Below are 18,463 nucleotides of genomic sequence, written 5' to 3'. Positions count from 1 at the left end.
TGACAACAGACTTGGTGCTTGTGCAGAAGTACGGAATAAATGAGACCTGTCAGGAACGATTCTGACTCCATACCCAAAGCATTGGGTGCATCTTGCCAGACCTCAGGCCAGATGATCAACCCTCCCATCACACAGTGATGTTCAGTACAGGGCTCTGGTTCTACCACTTTCCCAGTCTGACTTTTCCATTTAAACTCTCAGTAAGAAAAATGGCTAAAATACACAGACATGGGGACTTAGCTGGAGACAGCACTACCCAGCTGAGAGAACCACTTAGGATGTCTGAGCTTAGCAAAAGAAGATTTGGCTTCTGGAGCTAAAGGCAAAAGGAACAGATGGACAGAGTAACCTCAGAGTTTTATGTCTGCAGAGGTTTTATTTACTGCATTGTCACTTGTTATTAAAATGCGATCACTTACAGAAAAATACAAGTTTTTTTTTTTTTTTTCCTCCCCATCTATGACTGTGCTAAATGTTATGTCTTGTGCCAAGACATTTCAGAGAGCTGAGTTTGTTCTTTGGAGGGATTGCAGCTGCACTACCTCCTCCTTGTAGGGAATAACCACTCCTTTCCAAAATAAAATAAAATACAGTTAACCACCTATCTACTGCCCTGTGTAAGTAAAGCCTCAGCATATTTACATATTAATAACAAAAAATAGTGGGTATTGACATGTTCCTTAATATTAAAATGTTAGCAAGGATAGGAAAAAATAACAACCAATTCAGAAAACAGGCCTTATTGAAGTAATTTAAAAAAAATTGGTTAGCACTCACTGATATTTTAAAGTTTAAAATATCACTGAGTAGAAAGAAATATTTTCCCATACGCTCCTGTAAACTAGAAGGAATTTTATTATAACCTAGCATTTTTTAAAATCAAAAATAGAGTTAAACAAGTGAGTAAGACACATAGTGCCTGCTTGTTAAATTAAATCTTTTACATGATCACACAATTCTAGGAATTGAATTTTAGAAAAACACCTGATAATAGGTACATTTTCAACTTAACAATTTTTTTGTGTTCTTAGAGTGGGGAAGGAGTACACACAGAGAAGTGAGGTGACTTGTTCAGGGAATGAAGTCAGGGGCAAACACAAGCACAGCTTGATGCCCCATGATATATCTGTCAGAGAGGGCTTCCATCAACAGAGTGTGCATGAAATTTATGCCACAGCTGGCTCATATTTTATGTTAAGGATATGATCACATACAGTTCAGAAATGGTCAATATAATGGATTAATAATTAATAGTTACTTTGATAAAAACAGATCATGTTATCTATTATAAATAAGGTATTGACTGGCAAATCAATATCAATGGCAAGTACCTGTGTGTAGTATTTTCTATTGATATATTTTTAACCCCTTGGAATTTAAGGCTATTTATGTGTAAAGCATGCTCTTCATATTTTAGTTAATTAGTTTATCTAAACCAGTAATATAAAGGGGGACCTTGTGGCACTGGTGCTGTATGGTATATTATCATCCTGCTACCTTTTTGGCAAACGATGCACAAATTTCTCTCTATAAGAAATCCCCTTGGATTTGCTAAGGAGCAGGAGAAAGGTAAAAGAGAAAGGATGTAAAATAAGAATGCTATGTTTGCAACTTGCGCTCACTTTTTGTCCCCTGTGACAGTATAGGTTTGATGTAATATTTAAATACAAACAAAGCAGTCATTGATACAATTTCTTTCTTGTGCCATGATCTATTTAGGCTGGATTCTGTTGACAGCTGAATAACACTGTTATGTGCCAGTATGATTACAGCAGTGTCCGCCTTCATTTTCAAATCCAATTTGCATTTAATAAAATGAAAGATGAAAGCAACCTGGCTGAAAGTGCACTATCAGCACCAGGTTGCTGAATAATGGATTTGAAAGACTGGAAAGAAGTCACCAAACTAGTTACAATGTTGGAGTGAATCTAGGGCAGGGAAACTTCAGCATGACTTATTGCAAGCTGATGACATAAATCATCCAGGAGAGGCCAGTGAAGACCAGCTACTGAGTTTATTTATTGTAGAAGAGATTGGCATTAATGAGCTGGAGGAGCAGAATGCATTCTTCTGGGATGAAAATACATTGTGTCCTTCAAAGTAATGGTGACCATCCAGAAAATGCTATAGCCAATGTGGCCAGAAAAGAAAGAACTCCAGCTCCAAAACACGGAAGTGTTTCCTGCTGACTGCAGTGCCATGCCAAAATATTGCATTGCACCTCTGCTTAGCACCAGGAAACCAAGAACAGGGAACAGTCCAGCCATGATAGCGTGGACTAATCCAGCACACTGGCAAGGTCAACAACCTCTTTTAGGAGTGGAAATGGGGGGATGAATGCTATAGCTTTTGCTGCTTTTATAGCTTAGCTTTACTGGGTTTAGCTGCTGTTACCTATTTTCCCCTAACTTTGATGGCATTTCTGTGGTGCTGCTATGAGTGTGAGGGTTGTGGGAGAAGCTTGCAGCAGTATTACTGAGAAATGTGTGATAGTAGTAAATCAAAAATTAGTCCCTAATGGAAATCACTGTGCATCTCTTATTCTAATTCTTTTTGGGCAAAGGCAGAGAAAATATTTCAAATTTGGGTTATGCAGGTTGAATTATTGCATTTCAAATTTGGGTTGTGCAGGTTGAATTATTGATGTTTGTTGTCTTTTAGCAAAGAGGATGGACAGTTTGTGGGTTTGGGGCTAGTCTTGAATAGGGCCTTTTTTTTTTTTTCTTCTAGGGGATAAATATTCAGTACTCAGTGGAACTGGGGTATTTTCCGGTGCTGCTCCGTTTTCAGCTGTGACTCCAGTATAGCTTCCATTTCTAAATCAATAACCTTTACTCTGATGGTTCTGGATGCAACAAAGTGTAAGTAGTTGGATTGGATTGTGGGGGAGTGGATGTAAGACACTGTGCCTGATATCTTGCATATGTTATTCTTTTTTCTTTCCTTTATCTGCTGTACTTGAAAAGTCTGTTATTAACTGTCATTTTCCTGCCTGGATTTCCTGTTTTGTGTACTTGCCTGTGATATTCATTTCTCTTCTGTGTACACCTGGTGCTCATAAGTGTCTTAATTTTGTTTTTTTCTTGACTTGCTCCTGTGACGCTTTATTTCATAAAAGAGGACACCTGGCAGGGAAGTCTTGTTTAGCCCATCAGTTCTCAAAAGTGTTTATCGAATCAAAGAACTTCCTGATGTTTCTGAAGGCGTAAATGAGTTCAGCTACATATAATATTCAGAGTTGTAAGTCATTTTAATGGTTGTCTTTTGCAGGAAATAATAATTACAAAACAGTCATTTCTTTCAAGTTTTAGTATCACATGGATTGCAAGGCATGGGGGAAAACTCTTTGGTTTCAAAAATTTACGTATCAAAAAAGGGATAAGACTTTGTTTTGGTATTACTGTAGGCATGGTCCCTATGATGCTTATCATTTTAACAAACTAAAGTAAATAGCCAAAAATTAAGCTTTACTAACCATGCTTCTGAAGGAAGGAAGGACTTGAATAGACTTAACTAGTAAAGATGAGCAGAAAAGTGAGAGCTGGTGTAACTAGAACCAGAATGTCAAAACTTTCGAGGGCCTGACAGCTATCAGCAGGACATTAAGTGAGGGGAAGCTTTTATTCAGAGGATCTGATGAACAGCTTACTGATGTTAATAGGATATTTTTCACGTACTTCGAATTTTTTGGACTTTGAATCAGGTCTAATGTTCTCACTGAACGTGTGATATTGCAATCCCTCTGTTGTCATAAGAATGACACCTTCTTCAGAAGAGATTACTCGCTTTCGGAAGGGGAGGGACCCATGAAGGAAATAATTGATAGTCTTAAATCCTGTACTTTGGAAATTCAAGTTCTTTTTTTATAATCTTCACAGAATAGGAAAAAATGACTAGCAACTTCACAATACTTAAAGCACATCTGATAATGGAGTAATTATTTTACACAAGAGCACATTCTTTATTGCAAAGATGAGCATTTAGTTCTATCTATACACGGCTTTGTAATAAAGGTAATAATTTCCACCAGAACATGTGTGATTAACTGAGCAATTCCATATAGAGTTGTCAATCCTGAATGTTCTGGTAGCAAGGAAAGAACAAGGACACCTTGTCTCTGATTATTGTTATTGGGGTGGGGGTGGGCTGAAGGATCTTATGAATAGTGTCTCAACTCACCTAAGGTGTTTAATTTATATCTGCAAAATACTGAATATAATTGAGAAGGGTGGTGGTGGTGGTGGTGTAAAGGGAGTAAAGAAACAAGAATGACTGCCTACTTGCTGCTGAACAAAGCTGTACCTAGGAAAAAGCAAACTTGAAGTAGAAGGAGGAAATATATGATCTGAACCGGGGAAAAAAATATGGGAGCAGAGAGAGAAAACCAACCACATCTTAAAGTTCAGTTTAAGAGAATAAAATTACCTAAACAAAAGTCTTTTGATGACAATAAAGAAAATGTAAACCATAATTTTCCTCATTTTCCTCATTTTTGACCCCCCCCCCCCCCCTTTTTTTTTAATTAGTGAGAACTAAAAGAATGAACTTGTAAGTCATTTTGTTAAAAGGTGCTGGAAGCGATGTTATTCTTTCTAATGGTACATATAAGTGAATTAGTGAAACTTACAACAAATAAACGAAAAAAACACATCTTTTTTTCCTGATTCTTAAACTGATAGTTGCATTAATGTTTCATAATGTATTATTGGCAATGGTACTTCCATATACTTTGAAATGTATTTCCAAAAACCCAAAGCATTAAAGTTGTGCAGTACAAAGTGCTGGTAAGTTCTGGGATGGAGCATAAACATATTAGTGGAAATTAAAGCAAAAATTTAGAAACAAACATTTGAAATTTACAACCTATATTGATGGTGTGTCTTTGGAGAACAGTGGATCAGAGCAGCAGGAACAATTGCGCCTATTCAAAGTGGTAACCTGGTGACATCTTTAGAAGATAACCGCTGCAGAGCACTTCAGGGTAAGCAGCTGTCTCACACAGAGTGGTGCACATATCATCACAATATGGAAAATACAGAAAGTTCATTTTCTGAGATCTTACATCGCATGACATGAATTCTGATTAGCTTTTGCTTGCACGTTGTGTAAGCAGTGAAACTATCAGCAATATTTCAGTTACTGATGTCCTGTGGCAGTGAATTCCACAGACTGCATTTGCACGAAGTGTTGTTTTTCTTTTGCTACTTCTGGCTTTCCTGTTATTTTTCACTTTGAACATTAGTTTTCGAAGACAAAGGAGTGTGATCTCTGTTTCCTGAGCCCTGTTACAGCAGGAGTTGTTTTTTTTATGGGAACAAAGCTCTGGCAGAGGACAAGGACAAGGATGCACTTGCTAATGAGCACACAAAGGTAGAAAAACATAAAGAGCTCAGAGCAGATTTCAATGTCACGTCAGTGTTTAATTTGCCCATTTGCTGATTTGCCCATATCAAACAAGTTACTGTCCAGGTACCGTCCTATTTGGCAAGGGAGATGGGGTCTGAATGGATGGGGTTTCTCTCGCCATCCTCCCGAGGGCCTCTTGACTTTTGAGGTATTATGCTTACCTATGCTTACACAGGTACTTGTAGTGAGGTGTTAATTAAAACATAAAGGAAGTATCTGCATTCTGTGTATACTGAGAAATATCAGTAAGAAGAAACCAGATGTTTCTTCTTATCAGATGTTCTTTATGATGTAATTTAATGTTTTCTTATATAATCTGAGATGATTTATTATGTCACATGCTTTATTACAAAATGTCTGGACAAATAACATTCATCTTTACAGAGCCAAAGCTATGCAATAACTGTGATAGTAGAAGAAGCACATAAGCATAGTCATCCTCTTGTGTTTGTGAAGCCTATGCATATAGTGAAATGGTAACAAAATACTGGACTGACTGAAGATGCAGTCATCTTGGTGTTTGCAAGATGAATTTCTGATTCAAGCAGGAGAACTTCTGTTAACTTCAGGGAAGCCTTAAGTTCTCCGTTCAGAGCAGTGCTTTCCAGTATTTTTTTTTTCTCTGAGTATAACAAAAAAAAAAAGTTCAACAAGCAGGGCTTTTTACTTATCTATGGGCTTTGCCTGTAAACACATTGAGTTCAATTTTTTTTTCTCTTACCTACAGTGTAATCATTCCTTATATATATATATATATTTTTTTTTTTTGGATAAAAATACTTACACTGATACTTATAGCTTATTATCTCTCTCAACATAAATACTTGTTTAATCACTTAGTTCTTTTGAAAAAAAAAATCATTTGAAGGTTTAGTATATAAATCCTTTACAATGGTTTTTTAAAAATCTCTTTCCTTTTTTCTGATGATTGTTTTGTTGGATCAATATTCGTGATCAAAACTATAAGTGATCAGAAAAGGGGAAATAAAGTTAGGTGCTTATTTTAATATGCGTGTCTCAGCCACCTGACTCTGGCTTTAGAAATGACAGAAGTCTCAGAAATACTGAGCAGACTTTCAGGGCTATAAAAACAGTGGGGTGACGTCACTTGGCAGAAGAATATAGCTTTGTTTTGTCAATTTCTTCATTCAATGGCATCAAGACTTAGAAGTTCATATTCTTTAAGAAGTTCCATGTCTAGCATCATCCCAGTCAACATACACAGAGGTTCAAAAACATATTCCCAAGTTACAGCTGTATGGCTAAGACTAAAATGTGTCTTTAGGCATATTTGTTCAGTTATGCATATGCCAGACCACACTATCAGTCTGCATCCTGCTTTATCTGTGAAAACTGTAGTGCTGAGTTTTGCATGAAGTTCAGGCACTCTAGGGAACACCAGCAAGCGTGCATCAACCATAGCCCTCTCTCTCCATCTTCAGGCTAGGTTAGGAACTTTCAAGAGACTGTAATGCCAGAAATTAAAACATTCTCTTGGCAGTAGAGATCATAACTCTTCCACAGATCTTCATTTCCAGGCGTAAGCACAAATTGCAACTCTCACCACGCACCACTACAAGAGATACCACTTCAAAACAAGTGCTAGGAAGTGCTCTGTGGACCACAGCGAGCCACGGGTTTATTGACTTTTGGAACTTTTGTATCATTTTTAATTTGTCCAGATGTGGGTAAGCCAGAAAATCTTGGAGATTCCTTTAAATTGTCTGGGCCTGAGACTAGATGATGCTGTACACATTTAAGGAAAATTATATACATAGTGCCACATACAGGTTTGTTTTGTAGCATCAGTGTATATATATATATATATATATATACACACATATAATTGTTATTTACAAGTATATAACCTAATAATTCAAAGATACCTTTTGGTAACAAAGAATTAGAGATGTGAAAACAGTCTGACACACTAGTCAGGGCTTTGCAGTCTAGGCTAGGCATGCCTAACCAGAAAAGGATGCTAGCCTTTTTTTGCAGGCTCTTTTCACATTTGGCTGAACAGCGAAGATTTATTCTGGCAAAGCTGTCAGTATGGAGAAACGCACAGGGCATAAGCAGGGCGTGAAAGAAAAATAATTTAAACAAGAAAAACAACAGCTGGTTTGAGTTGGGTCAACTCAAATACCGGTTTACGACACCCATGCAAAGAGAACAGAAAGCAATCTGGCTAGGAAAATGTACAGATAAAACTGATTTGTTCTGTAAGGGATGCAATTTGCTGGAATTCCAGAACTCGTTGTAAGGTTTTTATAGACAATCAAAATGTCAATAAAATATTCTGCTCTATGATCACTCTTTATAGAAACTCTTATTTGTAATATGTATTCAAAACTTATATCTAATGCAAAGGATTAGTGAGGACATGAATGTACTTTAGCTTGTGCAGGACTGACTTGTCCAATGCTTTTTGATGACCCTTACTGTGCTTAGTAGATACACAGAAAGAGTCAAGCCAGAGACAGAAAGTCCATGAGGCTATACTGATTTATCCTAGTTAAAGATTTGCCATCTTGTGCCTCTCTTGTTTTATCTGAAAAATAGGTTAAAACGAAATTTCTCCTACTTGTTTGACTTTTGTTGCTGTTGTTGCAAATCTGGGCTATGATGACAAGAACCACTGTTTCTGTTCAGGTAGTGCTCTGACCTCAGCAGCCCTGACATCAGACTGGTGTTTCCAAGCACCACTGTTAAACTATAACAACATTAATGTTACTACTATGACTACTATGACACTGGACAAGGGAATGTATCTGTAAATATATATATATATATATATATATTTCACTTTCCCCTTTGAGAGGAAGCATCTCCAAATTACTGGGAAGTAATTTATCTCTTCTTCATAAGAACAGTGTCCATGGTTACCTTGCTGCTGCCAGTCATGCCAAGTGTTATTATCTATGTATGACAGTTGCAGTCATACATAATGAAAGTGGCTATGTTTATGGGGGTTTTATTAGTTAAAATTATATTTCAGGTTTGCTGAAGATAAAATGGATTTTCACTTTACTTTAAACAGGAGAGTGGGAAGAAAAAAATCCTGTTACAATAAGATACAATGCTCTGTATGTGAGTTTGTAAATTTGACCCTGATTTTGGAAATGGATCTCTAATTTGGTGTGCAAACAACAGTTGCTGCACAATAGTAATGTAGCCATAACAGCAATTTTTAGAAACTGCACATTCAATGTAGCAGACTTGTTTGGAAATGATCTGACTTTTGTGGACTGTGAATCAAAGACAGACTAATGTTTAAAAAAAAAAAAAAGGTATTTATTGTGGAAACTGTGGTTACCTACGTTTAGTGTTGCACTACTCTATCTCCTTTCTATTTGTAAGTGTCTGAAATTTCCACTAGTACAAATTGCATGGTGGTTAACCCTTGAAATAACAACTCATGACTATTGTTGTGCAAGTTTCTCATCTTGAGAACTAGCTAAAACAGATTCATGTTCTCCAAGGAGATCATCTAGTTGTCTTTGATACTTGAGTTTTAGGTGCTTCTTCATCCCTATAAAATCCAAGTGCCTTGATGATTTAAATGCACCTGTGCTCAAAGTGATTCAGTAAGATAGGAGACTGTGCAGAGAAAAACTGAGGGCTAAGTCCCTAATGAGATGTACGATGTTTAATGTTTGGTGTTCAGGTATCTAACTCTTGTGTGCCCTGATATCCCATAGAATCAATACCTTGTGTCTCCTAAATTGTTTCCAGATGCTCAAGGATGGGATTCATAAAAGCTACTATGCTCCGAGCCACTTCAACAAGCCTTGTGGGTCCTTAGGCCTTTGCTGTAGTTGGAGGGCTTTGTGCTCCGAAGTTCCCATCCAGCCCAAAGGGATGAGGCAATGACTTGCTGCCTCTTGCATGCTCCCTGATCCTTAGGGTGCTGACCTGGAAATCCAGCCGTCTAGCCAATCTCACCACATCATAAGGAGGGTGAGGTGTGTTAATAAAGACATGGGCAGATGAATCATAACATTTTACTATTCCTTGTCAAATCATCTTTGCTCAAAAATCCTTATGGCAATGGGGTATTCATTCCTGGGTTGGGGATTCTTAGTTTTATTTTTCTTTTTCTACAGTGTAATTACTTGAAACAGAGGGGTGGTTTTCCTGCTAAATGGATGCTTGCTGTAATCATGGAACATCCTTGGAATTAAAAGGGAAGGATTCCTGCTCCAGGTGGGGATAGTGCCATGGATATCAAGGATATATACAGTTCCAGTTTAGAAATGCATAATAATAGTGAAGCAATAGTTACTTAAGTTATAGGTAACAATCCGTAATATTATCTCTGACCCAGGGAGCTGTAAGATAGTTTGTACTGAGTGGCTTCAATAGAAGAGGAAAGTGTCTGAGCTGTGCTGTGGAGAGGTGGTATAGACGCACGTACCTAGTGGCATTCAAGCTGCTGCAGCCCTGAAATGTAATTGTATCAGCACATTGCAAATAAGGTCTGCCAAGAGGACTGGCATCATTGTCTAAGCTAATGGTTATGGAGTTTGGCCAAGAGCAATGTATACCTAGTCCCAGTCTCTGTCCTTGATTATTTCTGGCTTTCTCATATATAAAAAATACATATGCTATCTAATGCTAGATGTTTGAACACGTCAGCGAGCAGAAACTGCATCCCATGTCTCTTCCAGTCAGATCCAGGGTTGTGCTTCTTGTAGCCTCTGCCTGGCCCCATCTCTCCTGCATTCTCCCATGGGAGGTGTGAGCTGCGGTTTTAGCCTTCCTCATCAGGGAAAAGCCTGGAATCCAGGTCTACAACTTTCTAAGCAAATTCACTACTTGGGTAATATGCAAAGTGCCATGGCTGTGAATAAAAACTTGGCTTTGGTGTGCTTTGAGCAACTTGCATTAAAGTTGCTCAAAGCACACCAAATAAATCAGACTCTTCAAGAGGGACAGCTAGTTTGTAAATCCCGAACAGTCTTTGTTGATAGAGAAGTGCTTAGCTTGTCAGCTCGGCTTGGATTTTTCAGAAATCTAGTGCAAAATCCCTTTGTGTCTTCAGTTTTCATTACCCTCTGAGCTGTGAGGCAGCGCATTCATGCCTGGCATTCAGGATGAGGTGTATTTCAGATATTTGCCTGTCCTGTGTACCTACAACACCTGGGCCCCAGAGCCCCATTCCTGTAAAAGGTTTTGTGCCAGAAAACGAGAGAGGAGTGAAAGCAGAAGCCATGCTGGAGTGGTTTGAGGGCACAAGTCTGGCAGCATGCAGTACCCGGTGAATCGGGATTCAGCACAGATGTCTGGTAACTGTTTCAATGGGGAGAGTGCGACCAGATCCCCAGTCTGCTTGTGTGCTCCAAAGCTGCTTGTGAAAGAATAGGAGAAAAGAGGTGATTATTTAAAGCACAAATGGGTGGTTTGAGTTCAACTCTGAAACAAAATATTCTTTTAATGCATACTTGAACAGTTAACGTCTAAACCTTGCTAGTTTCCTGAAAAGTGATGCTTATTGTTTCCAAACTGGGTGTGCTCAAAGCAACCATCCAGGGACTGTAGCCCATATCTAAGCAGCCAGATAACTTAATAACAAGCAACAGCAGGTTCTTTTGTGCAGCTATAGATATCCTGCAAAATTATGTCTATTTTCAATAGCATGGGTGAGACATTTCTATAAGATGTTTCTTGGTTCTTGTTTCAGATATGTGAGATTAGAAAATTTGACATTAATGTCCCAGGCTGTGCTCACACCACTTTGCTCCAAAACTTCTTACTACATTGGCATCTCTTCTGGACAACATTAATTCTCCAGTTGAGCTACACAGTGGCTTACATATGCTAAATCTATTCATGTGTTCACATCATAAAGCTTGCCAGGCCTTATTTGCATTTGTGGTTTATAAAACCTGAATGTGATTTCCTGAATGCATGATGGTGCCATATATCATCTCCTGATATACTCTGAAAACCAACCTCCTAATGACTTTTAGCTTATTCCTAAGGCTGCTTACATTATTGTAATGTTGTTCAGTTACCTCTAACAGCACCAGCAGACCACTACAGAGATTTTATTCCCTTGTGAGAGGGCAAAGCAACTCTTTTTCTCAGCTGCATTAGTTGTCTCACTACAGATAACTCAACCCAGATTTACATAGGTGTTGAATGTCACAGCTGCATGTTCCAGTGGCTGCAGAAGACACTGGGGAGTGCTCAGTGCTTTCTGAAAAATGAGACTATTCAGATTTCAAATTTACCACTGCAAATTAGAGGAGTGGAAAGCATGAGGCAATGAAGGATGGGATTTATTTGCATTCTCCTGATTCCAGTATACTGGTGTGACTACTAAATATATTTTGAGATCTCCCGAGTGTTTGAGAGCATGTAATATTTTTATCTTAACAAGAAAGAAAGAAAATGATGGATGAAATCAGATCGTACAAATTTTATTTAAACTCGCTATCATTGATTTGCATTTTATTTCTTGGTCCAACTGAAGCAGGAAAATCCTCCTTTTTCAGCTCTGCAAGTTCTATGATTACATGAGAACCCCCTAAAGAGCTGATAAAATAAATAATTGCTTCTGGCTAATTGTTTCCAAAATACAGATGCAGTCATATAGTCAAAATTCATCATGGCCAGTTCATGGAACATCTGTTTCATATAGAAATGCTGTGGTTCTTTATGTATTCCTGTCCATCAGGAATGGAATACGCTCTTGTTGAATTTGGTGCAATTATTTGTGGAAATTTTTTTTTTTTTTTTTGAGAAAGGCATTGGAATCTGCCATTTTCCAACAGTGTATTTCTGCATTGTATTATTCCCCCCAACAGAAAGCAGCCATAAAGTTGTGTCAGAAAGACAGGTTATTCTCAAAAACATATGGAAGGTGACAGTCTGTTTTCAACACTGTTCTGTGCCATTTGTAATTTGTTTTCTATCACATTAACTCTTAGCTGCCCTATTTGGTAAAGATGCATGTTGATAGGAAAAAAATAAACAAGCTAGAAGCAACAACATTTTCTGAACGACTTGACTGACTGACAGAAATTCTGATAGGTTGTTCCTCCTGTAGCCATAAATATATAAAGTACCACAGGAAGGGAAGAGATTCTGGTCAAGCGTGGCTCTCCACTGGTAGGGATGAATACAGAACTGAAGCTGTGGTGATCCTGATTGTTAATTTTATTGGGTGTTCGCTCTGTTATCTCACCTTTCTCCCTGTAAATGGATTATTTGGATTATTAATCCATCCTCCCTTCAGAGATTTAGTTTAGTACAGTCCTTTGACACTATTGATGAAGGACTTCCTCTGCAGTTTAACCCACCTCCCTCTTTGTGCAGATATTCCTGACCACGCCAAGAATGTTTCTCTGCAGAATCAGGTTCACTGTTTTGCCTGAGGATTTGTTGAATGTAATGCTGTGTTTTTCCCTGAAAATCCGGAAGAGAAGCTGAAATTGCTTCAGTAAAAAGTGATCCAGAGCGTTGAGTTTTATATCCCTGAATTAACACTGAAGGGAAGAGGAAAACTAAAGAGGTAATTTCACAGTAAAGCCTCAGCATGCTGGTGAGTAGGAAAATATTCTTCTTCCATGAATCATGCTCACTCCTAGGGAGGAAAGATAGACACCTATTTCTCTTGCCATTTACCCTCTGGCCAGCTGGCTGAAGAAGAGTCATGCACCTATAGCCACATGTTGGAATGTCTTTTCTGCTCTCTCAAGTTGTTATAATGGTTAGAACAGAGAGGAATCGTGAAGGACTGCATTTTTCTCACCATTTAATTTTGCAAGATGCTTTTTGGGGCTTCTGCTCTGCAGTACAGAAACAGCATCCCGAGTGATGTATGCATACATATGGTAGACACCAAAATAAGGCTACCACTAGTAAGAAACACTGACTTTAATGTCATGAATTACTACTACCCCACACCCCCCACCTTCACTGGAAAAAAAAAAAAGCCAAGGCACTAAGACCACTTTAGAAAAATGAAGTAGAAATGCTTATTTATTTAGCAGCTACAGCACAGAAGGAGAACACCAAAAATCAAATAAAATACCCCTAAAGTATGGGAGCCTAGTGCTAGCAAGCACCAGTTCAGTGTTATCTCCTATGGCTACAGTTGGACGCAGCAGCAGGAGTGTTATTTTCTCCCTGCATGATATGAGTCACTTCCATAGGAGACAATATGCAATCCTAAGAGCTAAGCACTAGGTGTTTCATATTTGCTGAATCTCTTGCTTTGAGTCATTGATTTCTTCGCATCGAATCTCATCTCTGGCCCAGTTAGTGAGCCATTAAGTGAGGAGTCTACTGTGTTGATGAAATAATAATTCTGTTTACAGATCTCCTTCTCACCAAGGCTCTGTAGGTGCAGCACAGTATCTGCTTAATTCACACTCTTTTAATAATTAAAGCTTTTCTGCCTAATGCCTTTGTGCAAAACAGAATTCTTGTGCTGTCTTCAATCAGAAGCAATCGCAGGAAGGTGGTCTGGGGAACTGTTCCTAGAAAGCTGCCCATTTGTTTGGCACCAGAGTATCCTTTCCTCTAAAATGAAGGAAAAATTCTTTTTAGGAAGGTGCTCAGGTCACATACATGAGCACGTCAGCTGGGAAGCAGTGGTACTCTATTTCTGCCATACTTGTGGCCCCTTCCAGCATAATCTGACAATTCAAAGTCTTTTTTCCCCCTTCTAAAATTTTGAAACGTGCTGAAATTATACACATCTCTTAACGATTTCAGTGTCTAAGAAGGGAGGGGAGAAGACAGGAAGGAACAGCGTGTGCTGGCTAAGCGACTGATGTGCCATCCCATCCCTTCCTACTTGCACACTTCTGGTTTTAATACGGACAGTTCCTTGGTGGTTGTCTTCTAAGAATTCATAGACACTTGCAAAACCTATTGTGAGTTTTACTTCCCTGGACCACCTAAGCCCATTTATTATATAGTCAGTGAACCCAGTTTAAGAGAGAATACAGATCAGTTTTAAATGCTAATATATCCTTTAGCCATAAAGCCTTGGTTCTGCTTTTATTTTTTTTTTTTTCTCAGTAAGCATTCACAATGTTTTTGTAAATAGCCGCATTAGGGCTTTGTATGTTTCTTGTTGTTCAAGTGTAAAAATGAGACAAAGGCTGTGAAGGATCAGATGTCATAATTCTGAACTGCCATCATTGTTGATTTTCATGTGTAGACCAGCTCTTGGGATAATACAGTGTAATTAATTAGCTATATGGGCTGGATACAGCTCTGAAGTGACCATCTGCAGTGGGATGTGAAAAATGAACCTGAGAAACCAGCTATGAAACATGATGACTATCACACCTGGCTGGTGTGATTTCCCTTTGCTTGCAGGAAGGATGCCTGGAAGCTAGAGCACTTCTTATCTCATAGTTTAGGCTTTAGGTCACATTATTGCTTGTGTTTGGAATATTTGTTGAGTAGGAAGACCAACAGGGAAAGGTGATAGTCCATGTTGGTATGAATTAATTTAATTGCCACTTTTGCAAATGTGAGCATTGGCTTCCGTAAGCAGTGTCTGTTCCCAGATCCCTTGCAGATCCCTTGATGTACATGCTGGGGGACGTGCTACATGTTTGACAGGTTACTCTGGTGAAAATGAAATTCCTTGAAAATGTACAGCTTTATGTATTAATGTACTTGTATTTCTGTGCAGCTCCCCCTGCCTTCTTCCCAGCATATGTTTGAAGGGGCCCTGGCTTAAGGATAAGCATTTATTTCAGTTCACACTGGATCATCCCAAACACTTTTTGTGAAGGCTATAGTAATAGAGGAATAGTTCCGGTGGTTATTCTACTGAATAGTCTCTTTCCGGAAAACCATCTTGTGTCATGCCATGTGAGCACTGACAGAGGGCTAGAGCTCACAGGAGAGGGGTGGCCAGACCTCCAGGAGAGGTGGTGGCTGAGGGCAAACTATCTTTGGCCGAAGTCTTCACCCCTCTTGCCCCTGAGTGGCACTATTGCTGGTGTGAAGGCATGGGAGCAACTAAAACTTGTGATGTCCTCAAACAATGCCTCTGAAAATATTTTCCTAAGATTTTTACTTTGCTTCTGTCACAAAAAGCAGGCTGGAAAATAGTTTGAGAGCTCTTTAAGATAAATCCTTTTGTGCCTTTCCTACAGATGCAGGTAATTGCAGAGAGATTTGGGATCTGTCTAAGTCAGATCCTGCCCATTAAAAAATACATCTCAGGGTTGGATTTGACATGCAGTGTTGACATCCTTCTTTCTATAGTAAGGCAGATGATATGTTTAGCAGACAGCTACTTTGACAACTTCCCTTCTGAGGAGCTGAAGGAAAATGCTGAAAATTTCCTGTAGCTCTTGGTATTTTACGTGCTTGCTGGCCTAATCTTTATAAAATCCTGACACTGGGGGGTCACATTTACTGCCACTGCAAGCAGATGCAACTCCTGAGACATCCGTGGAATTGCATCTCATTGTAGTTGTGATGCTGGACCTCCCTTTGATGAAAAATATTGCCTTGCTTACACATAAAGGGAGAACAGACTCGCCCACTTCTGAGCTTTGATACCAATTCTGCAGTTTAAAAGGCAGCAGGATCTTTCCAAAACTGTAATTTCTTTCCATTAGGCGAATCACCTGCACAAACCTTTCAAGAAATTATATTTAAAAAAAAATCTTCTTAGTAGTGTGAATTACATCTTGAGTTATTCTCTATGCATTTTGTATGTTTTTTACTTTCTTCCTTTTATTTTATTGCACTAAAACCTACCTCCTGTATCCTAATGTTGAATAGCTAACTGCCCATATTATGTGATAACAACTAGCTCCAGAAACAGACTCTGAAACCATTGTAAAGAGCTATTGAACCAGGCTTGAACTGCCAACGTGTTCACTCAGAATGAGATGGAAACCAGGCTAGTGACTTATAGAAACAGTGTAGATTTTTCATTTTATCACTTCTTTAATAGGAGATCCCCAACAATTTTCTGGAAATATTATGATGGGTTACTATAAATATATATTTCAAAATCATATATCTAGTTTGTTTTTATGTGGTTTGACTCTTATCAAGGTGTATGCCAGGTCTTATTTGATTATCTGAGAAGAAGGTTTAACTTACATATTTATAAAATATTTAGGGCCACACGTAATGAAGTGACAATGTGTTTTGGCACAGGTGCAACTGTGAATACTTTGTGTGTCAAATGCAAGGTTTGTGATACCATTACTATATCTTCTCTAAAGGTACAGGTAGAAAAAAAGTCTTCTCATACAATAAGCCATAATTGAAATCAATTCTATATTAATGTACAGAAATTTCTTTTTTAAAATGTCTTGGTCAAGTTTGCCCTCTAGTGGTACAGAGTTTGCTAACTATGGACCCCCAGGAGCCAGTGCAAGAAGGGTGCTCTGCAGAGAGCATAGCTAATGGATTTCATTTTACTCTTGTTTAATTCATGGTTCAGTTTATTTATCAGCCTTTACTGTGAGCCTATAAATGTACAGGGAAGACTTTTTCTCACGTAGAGGTCAGAGCAAAGTGTGAATAAGCCCGCTTTCCGTGCTGCACCAAGGAGGAGGAGAGAGGAGACCACCAAGTGTCTTATCTGGAAGATAAGGCCAATGGCAGTTGGTAAGAGTTGGGGGGGTGGGGTGGGGAGGCTGCAATTCAGTTTCCTGGGGTTTTGCTGTAGGAATATGTTCAGCTAGTTGAAACACACTTGATTATGTAGCCCTTTCATTATGAACCTGTCTTCTGGGTAACAAGAAGTCCTACAAATAGAATGTTCAAGAACTCAGGCAAAGAGAAGAACTTAAAGTAGGACTAAAAGTGAAAGGTCTTTTCATATGAAGAAAATCTTTTGGGAAGGGAAGGGGGTAATGAAACCCAGTAGCTGTGAAATTGCTATGTGATAACCAAGTAAGCAACCTCTCAGTCTGTCATTCAGAGAAATTATTGCAGTTTTCAGACTTGAGTCATTGGATTAATATGGCAGACTATGCTACATATTTTGTTTCTCATACGCTGTTTTAAATGATCTACCAACATTTCTGCAGCAGAAGAAACATTATTTTTTACAGTTTTTTTTTTTTTTTTGAACAATGAGTTCAGTGGTGTTAATGCAAATATTGAGGAAAAGAATGAAATTCAAGAATGATGTAATGGGGAAATTATCAGGTATCTTCCTGAGGGGGCTGACTGGTGGTGATCCCACTTCATCTGTATTCCAAACACACCCAAACCCATTCCAAACACTTGTAGCAGTTAGTTTTAAAAAAGTAGTATTTTTTTTCCTTTCTTTTCTTGTTTCGTTTTTTTTTTTTTTTTTAACCATCTCAATTACCTTAGGATAAAGTGCTTGTAGAATGGTGGAAACATAATGACAGCCTTACTGGATGAAGGTTTTCCAGAGCTAAAATATGAGTTTTGGTACCTTGGCTAAACACAGCTACGTTTGCAGCTAGTAGTGCTTGATGCAGAGCTGCAGTTAAAGGAGGACTTGCTGACTGGAACAGTGGCAGAGGGGTGGACACAATTACAACAAAATATTTTTATTGCCAACATAGATGTGGCAGTTCAGTCATACTGTCCTGGTCAATTGATCTCAAAATGGATCAGTTGCATTTATATATTAATCACAAATAAAATCTTAAAATGGGGCTTTTAAGCAAGGAGTTTCTCTGAATGTTGTCCAAAAGGATACTAACGGTAAGGCAGGGAATTCAAGAGGAACAAAAATGTGCACATTTCAACCACTCCACTGGAGTGCTGAAAATGTGTAGCATGAGTGAGTGAAGGTGACGTTTAAACCTTTGCACCATAAAAGATTTAGCCTTAGAATTGGTGGTAGAATTTTTAAAAATGATGAGAAACCATATAAATCAGTACTGGCTAGGCCAGGATTTTCTCTCTAGGTGTTTATTCATGTAAAGGTGCAGGTTTAGTAGGACTGAATATCCCACAAAACACTGAGTTTTGCCTCCACTGGTGGCTAAACTGATTCATCTATTCAGTGCCTACCTGTAATGAGATAGATGTGATGTGATGCAGAATTATATAAGAAATAGTACTTTGGGCTTCA

At 38.5% G+C, this 18,463-nt stretch overlaps 1 long non-coding RNA gene across 1 annotated transcript in view; it reads left to right on the top strand.

Annotated features, from left to right (window-relative positions):
• Positions 1-18,463, top strand: part of LOC310903340 — a 36,366-nt gene that overhangs the window by 11,020 nt on the left and 6,883 nt on the right. Inside the window, exon 2 of the long non-coding RNA XR_014587468.1 lies at positions 2,731-2,861. This is a non-coding gene — a long non-coding RNA (uncharacterized lncRNA). The remainder of the gene's footprint in view (positions 1-2,730; positions 2,862-18,463) is intronic.

Source organism: Anser anser (genome assembly GCF_964211835.1).
Source record: "Anser anser genome assembly, chromosome: 8".
In the NCBI taxonomy this organism is placed as follows: Eukaryota; Metazoa; Chordata; class Aves; order Anseriformes; family Anatidae; genus Anser; species Anser anser.
Note: the sequence above shows the minus strand (reverse complement) of the source record. Positions and strands in the feature narration are given on the sequence as shown.